This window comes from Cotesia glomerata, unplaced genomic scaffold, assembly GCF_020080835.1.
Source record: "Cotesia glomerata isolate CgM1 unplaced genomic scaffold, MPM_Cglom_v2.3 scaffold_21, whole genome shotgun sequence".
Taxonomy (NCBI): Eukaryota; Metazoa; Arthropoda; class Insecta; order Hymenoptera; family Braconidae; genus Cotesia; species Cotesia glomerata.
The window spans coordinates 221,611-228,289 of NW_025402552.1; positions in this window are offsets into that span (position 1 = coordinate 221,611).

The window sequence follows — 6,679 nt, forward strand, 5'->3', positions numbered from 1 at the left end:
AAAGTATCTAAAAATCTTGATCGAATATGAAAATTTATTGTATCAAGTATTTATGATAATTTTAATTAAGAAAAAGTTACTTTTACCAAGAATAGAATTTCAAGAAAAATTTCCACTTCGGCCAACCGAACTTTGGTCTTCCTTCAGACACCGGAAAATTTTTTTGAGCCAAGAATTTTGTTCTCCAATCAAGACATTTTTCTTCCTGTGCAGGGATGGCCTTTAGGGTCAACCACTTTCCAGATTTTTTTTCAATGTAAAATTTACATTTTTCATTGTAAAATTTACATTATTCATTGTAAAATTTACAATTTTCCATGTATATTTAAAATTTATTCCACTTGCCACAATTTAGATTTTTTGCAATGTAAATTCAACACTTTTTTCCGATGTAAATTAAAAAAATTTTTGAGATGTAAATTTAATATTCTGTCCAATGTAAATTTAACATTTTTTCTATGTAAATTCACCAGTTATTCCCCCCGTTAAATTGACATGTTTTTCAATACAAAATTTACATATTTCGATGTAAATTAAATATGTCATAAACTTTTTAATTTACAATGTTTCCATGTAAATTTAACATCTATTCTCCTTGCTGAAATTTAGATTATTTGTAATGTAAATTTAACATTGTTACCATGTAAATTCATTTTTTATTCCACTCGCTAAATTTACATTTTTTTAATGTAAAATTTACATTTTTCCATGTAAAACATGTCATAAATTTTTTAAATCACAATTTTTCCATGTAAATTTAACATCTATTCCACTTACCAAAATTAAAATTTTTTGAAATATAAATTTAACATTTTTACAATGCACACAGTAAAAAATTTTGCGTCATTGCGTCAAAAAATTTTGTGTTAAATATTTAACACTTTTATGTGTAAATTTAACATTAATTGTGTTAAATTAACACAGAAAAATGTTAAATTACCACAAAAAAGTGTAAAATATTCAACATAAAAATTTTTAACACAAAATTTTTTGACGCAATGACGCAAAATTTTTTACCGTGTAAATTAAAAATTTTTTCTATGTAAATTCACCAGTTATTCCACCCGTTGAATTTACATGTTTTTCATTACAAAGTTTACATATTTCGATGTAAATTAAATATGTCATAAATACAATATTTCCATGTAAATTTACGATCTATTCTACTTGCTAAAATTTAGATTATTTGTAATGTAAATTTAACATTTTTTTTATGCAAATTCATTAGTTATTCCACTCGCTAAATTTACATTTTTTAATGTAAAATTTACATTTTTTAAGTTTAAAATTTACATTTTTCGATGTAAATTAAACATGTAATAAATTTTTTAATTTAAAATATTTCCATGTAAATTTAACATCTATTCTACTTGCTAAAATTTAGATTATTTGTAATGTAAATTCATTAGTTATTCCACTCGCAAAATTTACATTTTTATAGTGTAAAATTTACATTTTTTAATGTAAAATTTACATTTTTTAAATGTAAAATTTACATTTTTGGATGTAAATTAAACATTTTACAAATTTTAAAATTTTTTTCATGTAAATTTAACATATTATTTTCCAAAATTAAAATTGAAATTTCTAATTATTCAAAACTTGAATTAAAAAAAAAATGTAAATTCGACAATCATGTTTACACAAGAATTACAAATATAAACCCCCAAAATTTCCTACAATTTCACCATTATTTAATCTCCCCCACATACATTGCAATTATGATAGCGATTACTTAAAAAAAAAAAAAAAAAAAAAAAACAAAAACCTTCAATTCCAAACGTGCTTTGTCCCCTCGAAAGAAATCAAAGCACTCGCGTTCGTACAAAGAATTTCTTTGTTTACTCCCTAGAACCATTTTCCCATCCCGGTCTAAGGATAAGGACTCTTCAGTATCTGCGGATTAATATTCGTTGTCTCAAGAGAACTCAAGTTGTGGATACAGACCGGAATCGTAGAAGCCGGGATAGAGTTGCCGGGATGGGGAGGTGTAACGGTGGTTACAAGGCTAAATAATATATGAAGAAACATTTCTTCTTTATTTTTTGTTAAAGTGAAATATATAAAAGGCGTAGTCTTTTTTTCAGTATTGAGACCAAAGAAAGTGAACAAATAAAGGTTTTGCTGGGTCTGTTGAATTTTATTGTTGGAGACAAATGGTATGGATTCACCCTCCGATGCTAAAATTAATCGACGGCAGTTTTTTAGTGGGGACATTTCATGTCAAATGGAAAAATGACGTAAATTTAAAAATTTCTCTAATTCTAATTTAGTCCTAATTTATTATTAAAAGTTAATATTTTACGTTGTAAAGAAAATTTTTTTTAAATCAATAAGAAAATCGATTTTTCTCTCTTAGTAACTTTTTAGCCGAACTAACTTGTATTCGGGTCAAATGTTGTTTTAATAGTTTTAACAACAAATTAATTTTATGTTTCTTATTAACTAACATATTTATTATTATAGTTTTAAGAACAAATTTTTTTATATTCGTTATTAATTTACACTTAAGTTTATCAAGATCGTGTTGTCAGCAAGCTAAATCATTTATTTGTGTTTTTTAATTAGTTTTTTTTTAATTATCCTAAATAATTTATAGTTAAATATATAAACAATAATGTTTCTAAGGTTGAAATAATATAATAGTCTTTTTAATAACCAACTTGATGTAGAAATTTTGTCACACCAGTCACAAATGCCTGTCCCACCAGTCACAATAAAAAAAACTTTTAATTTCCCGCTACGAAAATCGAAGATTTTCAAAAATCGGGAAGTTATTGTTTTCACCTCGTTTTGCAAAAACCGAGTTTTCAGATCTCGACGTTTGAAGGTCACAGGAAGCTTCCCTGACTATCCTCGCGAGGTTGTCACGGTGTCTGTATGTGTGTGTGTGTGTGTGTGTGTGTGTTTTTTTTTTTTTTCCCTTAGGGGGGGGAATCCTTTTTACGGATTCTAGGCGTAGCTATTTGGCCTGGATATGTGGCGACTCGACGCAGCGTCATACTAAAACTCGACACTAACGCCCCTACCCACTAAACCCTAAACCCTTTTTCCTTCTTTCCTCTAATCCCTCATGGAAACCGCCGTCAGGCATTACTTCGTGAAGGGAGGATCGAGTTACTGCTGTTCCTTCTGGTGGCTAAGGTGTTAACTACCTTCTTTCTATCTTCTGCTATTTGCTCTTTTTCTTTCGGTGGAACGCAAGTCTTTAAGGACTTCTGTTGCAAACGTGTTGGTAGCGTTCCAGGCAGCTTCTGATGACAACATTGCTTCTACTAGTGAATCTGGTTGCATTCTCTGGTTCAGGATCCTCTCCAGTTTTTCACGCTTTGGATCGAAACGAGGACATACAAAGAAGACGTGCTCCGCGTCTTCATTGATTCCTGGGCAGGACGGGCACTCCGGTGAATCATCATGCTTGAAGCGGTGAAGATACGTCCGAAAACATCCATGTCCTGACAAGTGTGTGTGTGTGTGTGTGTGTGTTTTTTTTATTTTTTTCTCTCTCAGGGGGGGGAATCCCTTTACGGATTCCAGGCATAGTTATTTGGCCTGGATATGTGGCGACTCGACGCAGTGTCATACTAAAACTCGACCCTAACGCCCCTACCCACTAAACCCTAAACCCCTTTTCTTCTTTCCTCTAATCCCTCATGGAAACCGCCGTCAGGCATTACTTCGTGAGGGGAGGATCCAGCTACCGCTATTCCTTCTGGTGGCTAAGGTGTTATTTTTCCTTCCTTCTAGTTTCTGTCATTTGCTCTTTTTCTTTCAATGGAACGCAGCTCTGTAAGCACTTCTGTGGCAAAAGTGCTTGTAGCGTTCCAAGCAGTTTGATTCGACAACATTGCATCTACTATTGTCTCTGGTTGGATTCTCCAGTTCAGGATCCTCTCTAACTCCTCACGCTGAGGATCGAAACGTGGACACACAAAGAAAACGTGCCTTGCGTCCTCAATAACCCCTGGACAAGACGGGCACTCCGGAGAATCGTCGTGCTTAAAGCGGTGCAGATACTCTCGAAAGCACCCATGTCCTGACAACATCTGCGTTAGGTAATAGTTGACTTCACCATGGTTTCGGCTCAGCCAAACGTCGATCTTTGGTATGAGGCGGTGTGTCCATCTTCCTTTTGCTGCGGCGTCCCACTCAAGTTGCCATCGCGAGATGCTGTGCTGCCGTTCTTCTGTTCTTAGTTCTTCTGCGCTCAGTGTAGTTGACCTCTTTCGATGGTAAAGGGCCCGTCTTTCTTTAGCTAAGACTCTAAGCGGCAGAGTTCCAGAAATGACGCACACTGCTTCCTCTGATATTGTTCGGAAGGCGCTGGCTACTCTTAGCGCGCTCAGTCGGTAAACCGGACATGCTTTCCTCCATGATTCTTGGGTCTCAAGTGCGTCGGACCAAATGGATATACCATACGTGAGGACCGATGTAACTACTGATGATAGCAATAACCTCCTTGTCTGCTTCGGGCCACCGATGTTGGGCATCAATCGTACTAGGTTAGCCACTACTGCTGATGCTTTGGCGGTCACGTATTCAACTTGTTGTTTGAAGTTAAGTCGGGAATCGAGCATCACTCCCAGATATCGAATGAATGGTTGGGATGTGATTTCTTGGTCTCCGACGTTTAAATTGATCGTTTCCACCACTTTTCTGCTAGTGATAAGTACAGCCTCGGTCTTCTGTTTAGCCAGTTGTAGGTTTACTGTGTCCATCCACTGGTTAATTCGCTCAAAGGTGATCGTGAACATATGATTTATCTCATCAATATGCTTGGCGACGATTACTACGGCTACGTCGTCCGCGTACGCTACCAGTTTGACATTTCTTGGTAGTTTCAGTCTCAGCAATCCGTTGTACATGATATTCCAGAGAAGTGGACCGAGAACAGAACCCTGCGGGACGCCTCCAGTAACATCATACTCCTTTGGACCATTTTTCGTGTCATATCTAAGGACTCTATTCGTGAAGTAGCTAGCGACTATCCTTCGTAGATATTCTGGTACGTTCATCTCTTGAAGAGCTTGCATGATGCGATCCCAGTTGGCGAAGTTGAAGGCATTTTTGATGTCTAGGGTTGCCACCAGACAATATTTCTTCGTTCCACCCTTCCATCTGGTACCGGCAACCAGGTTGATTGCATCCAGGGTTGATCGTCCTTTTCGAAATCCGTACTGATTGTCTGCTAATAGTGGATCGACATCTGCTTCTATCCTTTGGTGGATTATACGTTCGAGTATCTTACCGGCTGTATCCAACATGCAGAGTGGACGATAAGATGACGGTTCTTCCGGTGGCTTTTTTCCTTTAGGAAGTAGTACCAGCCGTTGTTGTTTCCACTTCCGAGGAAAAATCCCTTCCTTCAAGCAGATGTTGTAGACATCGAGGAATAACGCTGGCGCTGCTTTAATAGATGTTTTCAAGGCAATATTAGGGATTCCGTCCAATCCCGGCGCTTTATTATTCCCGACGCGGTTACAAGCTTCCATCAGTTCTTCTTTCGTCACAGGTGGGATATCATTCAGTTCGTCTTGTGTCAACAGGTAGTTGAAAACGCGCTGTCGTGGAAACAGTGCAGTCACGATCTTCTGTAGGAGTTGAGGACACGTAGGAGACGGCATTGGCTGGTATTTCAAGTTTGCCATGACTACCTTGTAAGGTCTGCCCCACAAGTCTTTGTCCACCTCGTTGATTAGCTCTTTCCAGCAGTTCTTCTTGCTATCCTTGATGGCTTTGTTTAAGTCTCGACGAGCTTTCTTGTATTCTGCGACTAGTTCCGCTGAGTCATGCCGCCGATAACCACGCTGAGATATTCTTCTTTTCTTGAAACACTCTTTCCGTAGGAAGCTGATGTGGTCGTTCCACCAGTGCACCGAAGGTCTTTGGTTCATGCCCCGTTTACGGGGCATGCAGGTGTCGCAAGCCTGGGACACTCTCTTTATCAACTCCTTGGTCATTTCTTCTGCAGATCCAGTAGTAAGCGGTTCACTATTTAGGGCAGCTGCTAGTGCACTTGGGTCAAAGGATTTCAGCTTCCACCCAACGATGTCAAGTTTCTTAGCCGGTCTTCTAGGATTCGGGTCCTTTGATACTTCCCAGAGAATCGCGTTGTGATCGCTGGCCGTGTAGGTCTCCATCACTTTCCAGTCGTAGTTTCCTCTGATGAGGCTGCTGCTGACAAAAGTAAGATCCACAATAGAACTTGCGTCGCCTTTAGTGTACGTCGGTGCATCGCCACTGTTCAACAACACTACGTCTAACGTAGAAAAAGCTTCTAGTAGTTCTTTACCCCGAGCGTTGGTGTGTTTGCTGCCCCAATCCACTGCCCAGGCGTTGAAGTCCCCAGCTATTGCCACTGGGTAGTACTGCTTCGCGTCCTCCGTCAGTCGATCCAGAAAATCCATGAATTCAACAATAGTGAGGCTAGGTGGTGCGTAGCAGCTGTCAAAGCGGATGCCATCTACCGATGCTGCTACAAAGCCGGCGCTGCCATTGTTAACGATACTCTGGAAGGGGAGCTTGCCGCAGGACCATATGACAGCTTTTGTGGTGCAGTCGGTTTCCCATGGTTGGGTACTCAGGTGCCTGTATGGCTCTGCTATTAGTACTAAGTCTAGCTCATGATCGCGCACAGTCTGCATGAGCAGGTCTTGCGCAGCCTCACAATGGTTGAGGT